Raw genomic sequence first — 7163 nt, 5'->3', positions numbered from 1 at the left:
TAAGCTGTTTGGAAAAGCAAATCCACTCATTCTTCACTTCATGTCATACATCAGCATCAAGTTCAGATGGATTAAAGATTTAAATTAAAAATCACACTTGAATAAAGTAGAAGTGAACATTCACCCCAAACTCTCGGTGAGCCTTCTAAGCTTAAAAGCAAGGGAAGCAATCACAAAGAAAATAAGAAGAAAATAGATTAAAAATTTTAGGTTTAACAGTGTGGAAATTGAAAACAACTTCCGAGGATGTCACACAGAGGGTTAATATGCTTGGAGTTTAAGAATCCATACAAATTGAGTTTTAAAAATTCAAATCACTGCTGGGTAAATGTGAAGGGATAGAACACTCAATTAACAGAAGATTAATTTTTTATGGCTCATAGGTTGAACCCATTTTCCAATATCTAATTATTTTTTAAAAAGTAAATTAAAACAACAGTGAGATAACACTTTTTGCCCATCACAGGGTGAAGAAAAAATTTTAATGAGAATACCCCATGCTGGCTAGGGTGTGATGAAACAGACAATACTGCTGATGGGAATGTAAATTACTACAGCCTTTGACCCAGTAATTACACTTATGGTGCTCCATCAGAAGGAAATAATCTCAAATCGACAAAGATTTATGTACAAAGAGATGTAGTATGCCCTTGTTTCTAATAAAAAATAGAAGCAACCCCCAAAACCAACTATCGGGGAAATGTTAAGCGAATTGTTTTATATCCACTCAACTGGACTATTATTCATCCACTTATTGTATTTTTATAAAAAACTCGAAAATTCTTATAATATAAACAGTGGAGCAGCAACTGAGAAGCCAGGGTGCAAACTGTATGCAGGATATAATCTCAGCTGTGGAAAACAGAAAAGAACATCAGAAAAAACACTGGGAGGAAGTGTGCTGGGACCCTGAACCTAAGGGCACAGGGCTCAGGACAGGTCATCTTTGATGGGAGAAAGAGATCTAAATGGAAGATGCTCAAGTGGGGTCCTGGGTGTAGTCTCACATAAAAAACAACTTCATATCCAGAGGAGAGGGGGAATGGAGTCTTGCTTCAGCCTGGCTGTCTGATCCAGCCTGCCCTAAAGCTCCAAGAAAGAACTGCCCTGGGCATTAAGCTCAAGGAATTGTCATTCAGTGTGTACATCCAGAGCACAGGGTACCATGAGGGGCCAGAAAGGAAAAGGGTCAGGAATCAAGCCAGGAAGCTCATGCAGGCCCTTTGAGCCATGCTAGGGAGTTTAGGACTTTTATCCCAAGAGCAACGTGGAGCCATTGAAGGTCTTTAAGCTTCACCTTTCAGATAGATTACAATATTAGCAGGGTCTCCCTTCTTTGCAATACCAAAAACCCAACTCTAACTCAGGCATAAAAAAGTAAAAAATAAAAAGGGTAAAACCAAAATGATAAAACTTCTAGGATAAAACATATAAGAGAACAACCTTCATAACCTTGGGTCAGGCAAAAATTTCTTAGCTACAACACCATGAAAGAATGAAACGATAAAAGCATGATTCATGAAGCACTAAATTGATCAACTGGACTCCATCAATTTTTTTTAAAGTATGCTCTTTTAATTGCTGAGAGAATGAAGAGACCAACAACAAACTGGGAGAAAATATTTGCAAATCATATATCTGATAAAAACTTGTATCCAGAATATTTATAATGAAGTCTCAAAACTCAATGATTAAAAAAAAAAAACAACCCAATAAGAAATGAGCAAAAGATTTGAACAAACACTTCCCCAAAGACGATAAACAGATGGCAAATTAACATACAAAAAGATGTTCAACATCTTGAACTTAATCTTGTAGGCAATAGAATGCCATGGAAGGGTTTTGAGCAGGCAAGAGCCACGTGCAGATATTTGTGTTATGACGATCTCACTGGGACTTGGAGAAGCAAGTGGGTCAGGGAGGGGTAATGGCCACAATTCAAAGTTGACTTTGTGGGGCCTGCGGACACCTGGGGGAGATGGCCAGCGGGGAGTCATGGCCAGCAGGAAGTCAGGTCCAGCAGTCTGGTTTTCAGGAGGACATCTCAACCAGAGATGCAGAATTGGGGTTGCCATGTCTTGGGGAGACTGAGAGGTAGGGAGAGTCCTGTTGGAATCTAAGGACCTCCACCTCATCATTTCAGGGGCTGGCAGAGCCTGGGGCACCTACAAAAGCAACGGAGAGAAAGAAATGTCAGTACCACGTGGCCACGTGAGCAGAGCTGGAGAGCAGGTTGTCATGGAAACTGGGCTAGTGAAGCGTTTCTAGGAGAGCAAGATCAGCAGGACCAAATGTAGCAGAAAATCCAAACTGATGAAGGCTGAAAATTTCTTTTGATTTGGCAATTAGTGGAACATTGATGAGCTTAACAAGAGCAATTTCAGGGGACCATGGGCCAGGGAGCGGGTGGAGGCAGAGAGAGATTTAGGAAGTAAAGTGGGCCAGAGTTGGGGATGGGGTGCACCCTGGGGAAGCAGGGGGAGGAAGAGGAAGAGGAGGGCAGTGTCAAGCAAGACCCCTGGGTTTCTGGCATTCAGAATGGGTTTAATGGCAGCAGGAAGGGAAGCTGCAAGAGGATCAGGTGTGCAAGAGGAAAATCAGGAGTTCCATTTGGGACATTCTTATCCAACAAATGCATTTTAGTATTTACGATGTGCCAGACACTGTTCTAGGAGTGTTACTTAATGTTAATTCATTATACTTACAACTATCCCATAAGGTAGATACTACCTCATCTATCATCATTTACACACAAGGAAACAGAGACACAAACAGGTTGAGAAACTTGCCCACAGTAAGGAGGTGGCAGAGTTCAGACTTGAAGCCAGCCCACCCAGACGTGTTGGCATGAGGTCCCTGAAGGAAACAAATGGTGTGTCAAGGAGGCAGGTGGATCTGGGATCTGGGGCTCGGCAGGGATGGAGGGGTAAGAGTGGATCCAAGCAGGGAAGGACCTGATTTGGTGTGGAGTGTACACTGGAGGTGACTGGGTCCAGGAGGGTGTTGAAGCATCAGGGATGGGTGATACTGTGGGAGAGAGTCCAGGCAGAGGCCCAGACCACGCCAGCATTTAGGGGGCCCCCCGGGGAGATTGAAAAGGGAAGGCCAGAGGACAGACATGAGGAGGAGACACACTGGAACCCAAGGAGGAGAGTTTCCAGAAGGTGAACTGGCTGGCCATGGGCTGTGTCCAGAAAGGTCAGAGGAGGTGACTTGGCCCTGGGGAGGCTCTGGTCCTTGTCAGAGCAGCCTCAGGTGAAGACAGGAGCCATAAAAAGGGAGGCAGTTAAGGCTCTAGCTATGAGGGAGGGACAAAGGGGAGAGACAGGGGAGCAGGGTCCTGAAAGGTATTATTTTTAAATGGAAACAATTTTTAAATTTTTAATGTTTTTCATTAAATCAGAAACTACATTTATATGGTTGAAAATTCAAAATCCACAAAAGGCCGGCCAGAGAAGTCTCCCACGTGTCTGTCTCCTCCAACCCCTCAGGCCCCCTTTGTAAAGGCAACTGGCACATCCTTCCAGAGACAGAAAAATGAAAATCACAATGTGGAATTCTGGAAATAGAAAATCAGTTCAGAAGCCCAAGGTTCTTAAGAGAAGGACGGTGTTCGGAGTAAGCGACGAAACAGAGACAATCAAGCTGGGGGCAGCAGGAAATTAGCTTCGGACAAGAACATGTGTTTCGGTGAATAGAACAAAATTGAATCATTTTCTTTCTGCCAAGTAACGTGAGCTCGGCATTCTTCTGGGGCCCTCTCACCTGTCCCTGGGTCCTGGTGGCAGCTGGCATCACAGGGACTTTGTTCTGCCCCACAGCTGGAGACACTGGCCTTCGCCTTCACCCTCAGCACCTGGCAACTGGCATTTGTCCTGGTGGTTGCTGAATTCACATTTTCTGACATGAAATGCAAATGTCCAAAATGCAGTTCAATCTTTAAAAAAAAAAGATGGAAACCAACTGGGGTGTCGAAGAAGACATAGTAAGCAGAGGCTGGGTTTGGGGGAGGGTGGGTGTGGGGTAGGGGAGAAGAGGCTGTTGACAGGGAGGGCTTCTGACTCCTGGGGTTCCTATGGGGTCAGGAAATAAAGGCTGCACGCAGTAGGACTAGGATTCTCAGGGCAAGTTTGCCCTCCCTTGCCTCAAAAGCCCCCAGTTCTGGAGGCAGGTGCTGGACTAAGAGGAAGCCCACAGGGTTACGGAATGGGCTTAGGGCAAGGACCACTTTCAGGGGAAAGGCTTCGGGGGACAGAGTGACCCCTGCCTCATCCCATGACTCCAGGCAGATGGCCACCCCTCTCTGTGCCTCAGTCTCTCTGGCTGTAGAAATAGTGGGCAGGTGGTTTGCAGGGAGCATGCACAGAGCCGCCACTCCCTTCTTCCAGGAATTTGGGCCCTGACCACGGTGGACTCTCGGGATCCTTAGGCCACCTTCCCTATCTGTAGCAGATGCCCCGGCAGCCACTCAGAGCCCTGTTGTCTGGTACACATCACAGTCATGGAACCAGAGCAAGGGGGCTCAAGGGGTCAGTGGGCACCCCCAAGAGAGTCTTTGGCAGGTTGAAGGGGTGGGAATGGGCCCTGGGGTCTGTCTGAGCCTTGAGAGGTGCATCCTTGGGAAGCCAGGTAAAGTTCTCAAGTGGGCCTTAGAAAGCGTCACTGTGCAACGAAAGGGACTGGGCAGGCTACTCCCACCTGCACCATCCCTGCCACCTTCACAGCACCTGGACCCCCAACTCTTGCTGCTTTGGGGAGAGGCCTTCATGAGTCTTGTGAAGGGTTATGACCCCTGAGAAGGAGGAAGCTGCTATCAGACACTCACACTCTTTATGTAAACTTAATTTTTTTTTTTTTTAAGAGACTGGGTCTCACTCTGTTGCCCAGGCTGGAGCGGATTGTTGCAAACATAGCTCACTGTAGCCTCGAACTCCTGAACTCAAGTGATCCTTCCTCCTCAGCCTCTCAAGTAGCTGGGACTAAGGTGTGTGCCACCATGCCAGGCTAATGCTAATATTTAAAAATTTTTGTAGAAACAGGATCTTGCTATGTTGCCCAGGCTGGTTTCAACCTTCTGAGCTCAAGTGATCCTCCCACCTTAGCCTCCAAAGCACTGGGATTACAGACATGAGCCACCATGCCCAGCCTGAACTTCGATATTATAATTGAAAAATTAATACATGTATGGGGGTAGTGTCCCCCTCCCTCCCCAGAGGCCACCACAGCCACCTGGATGTCATGAATCCTTGAGGGCTTCAGGGAGCTAGCATTAGGGTGGAGGAGAAAGATTGGAAGTGGGGGATTGGAAGTGCACAGTATGAGCTGGCCCATCAGATGTGGGGTGCAGGAGGGAGAAAAATGGGATGCTTGTGCCCAGGTTCCCACCCGGGAGACCTGGTGGGTGTTTGTAGTGTCCCTTGCAGGAGGTGAACTGAGTCCTCCATGGAAAACAACAGGTTTGGTTTAGGACATCTTGGGCTGGGAGACACCCGAGGGATGTGAGCATCAGAGAGAAGAAGTCGCCAGGTGCGGCAGATGCCTCGCTCAACTGCAGCTCCAGCTCACCGGGTACAAACGGGCCTTTGTCCTTCCCCATCTCTCTAGATGCTTCCCTCCACATTCCCCAGCAACTACTCCATTCATTCTCCTACTTTCCACAAAACACTGACTTCCCTCCCTGCCCTGCCTCAGGGAGTGGGGCTGTTTTGTTCCTTAGCATAGATTCCCACTAAATATTTGCTGGTTGACTAAAAGCATCCAAATAGAGATCTTACCTGAGAGCCCCTGTGCCAGACATGGGAGATACAGCAGAAGATGCCAGAAGCCCTGGACCACACGAAGCTCTTAAACTAGCAGAGGAGACAGACAAAAAACCAGGTATGCAAATGACTACATACTCTGTCTTCAGATGGTCATGAGTTTGAAGCGAACATGCAGGATGAGGGCAACAGGCTGGAGGGTGACCTGAGCCTGTGCTTGCAATGGGCGAGGGAAGGGACCAAGCCATTTAGACGGGATATTCAGGGAAGGCCTCTCGGAAAAGGTAGCATTCTGTCCGAGATCTCAATGACACAAGGAGTTAAGTCATGTGCTGACTGGGGGAGGGAGGCATGCCTGTCAGAGGGACTGTCTTAACTTGCTAGGGCTATGAGAATAAGTGCTTCAAACTGGTGGCTTCAGCATCAGAAAGGTATTATGTCTGTTCTGGAGGCAAGAAGCCCAAGATCAAGGTGTTGGTAGGGCTAATTCCTTCTGGGGGCTGTGAGGGAGAATCTGTCGCAGGCCTTCTCTTAGCTTCTGGCAGTTGGCTGGCAACCTTCAGCATTCCCAGTCTTGTAGACCGGCACGTCCATTTTCATCTTCACATGGCGTTCTCCCTGTGTGTGTCTGCGTCCAAATCTCTCCTTCTTATAAAGACACCGGTCATAATGGGTTAGGGGCTCACCCTACTCCATTGTGACCTCATCTGTATTAGGGTGTTCTTGCATTGCTATAAAGAAATACCTAAGACTGAGTAATTTATAAAGAGAAGAGGTTTAATTGGCTCACAGTTGTGCAGGCGATACAGGAAACAGCGGCTTTTGCTTCGGCAGAGGCCTCAGGAAACTTACAATCACAGCAGAAGGTGTGAAGGGGAAGCAGGCTCGTCTTTTTTTTTTTTTTTTGAGACGGAGTCTCGCTCTGTCACCCAGGCTGGAGTGCAGTGGCCGGATCTCAGCTCACTGCAAGCTCCGCCTCCCGGGTTTACGCCATTCTCCTGCCTCAGCCTCCGGAGTAGCTGGGACTACAGGCGCCTGCCACCTCGCCCGGCTAGTTTTTTTGTATTTTTTAGTAGAGACGGGGTTTCACCGTGTTAGCCAGGATGGTCTCGATCTCCTGACCTCGTGATCCGCCCGTCTCGGCCTCCCAAAGTGCTGGGATTACAGGCTTGAGCCACCGCGCCCGGCCATCAGGCTCGTCTTATATGGCCAGAGCAGGATCAAAAGGGAGTAGGGTGGCCCTACCCACTTTTAAACAACCGGATCTCGTGAGAACTTATGAGAACAGCACCGAGGGGGATGGTGCTAAACTGTTCATGAGAAACCACCTGACACCCCACGATCCAATCACCTCCCACCAGGCCTCACCTTCAACACTGGGGATTCCAATTCAACATGAGATCA

The 7163-nt window shown here is 47.7% G+C and overlaps 1 long non-coding RNA gene across 1 annotated transcript; it reads right to left on the bottom strand.

Annotated features, from left to right (window-relative positions):
• Window positions 1–2788: 2788 nt before the first annotated feature.
• LOC117068283 lies at window positions 2789–6379 on the bottom strand. Its single transcript, XR_004431053.1, has 3 exons — window positions 5775–6379; window positions 3766–3937; window positions 2789–2856 (listed from the first exon to the last, which is right to left on the bottom strand). It is a non-coding gene; the product is annotated as an uncharacterized LOC117068283 (long non-coding RNA).
• Window positions 6380–7163: the final 784 nt, after the last annotated feature.

The sequence above is a fragment of the Trachypithecus francoisi genome, unplaced genomic scaffold (genome assembly GCF_009764315.1).
Source record: "Trachypithecus francoisi isolate TF-2019V2 unplaced genomic scaffold, Tfra_2.0 Lachesis_group21, whole genome shotgun sequence".
NCBI classification, from domain to species: Eukaryota; Metazoa; Chordata; class Mammalia; order Primates; family Cercopithecidae; genus Trachypithecus; species Trachypithecus francoisi.
Note: the sequence above shows the minus strand (reverse complement) of the source record. Positions and strands in the feature narration are given on the sequence as shown.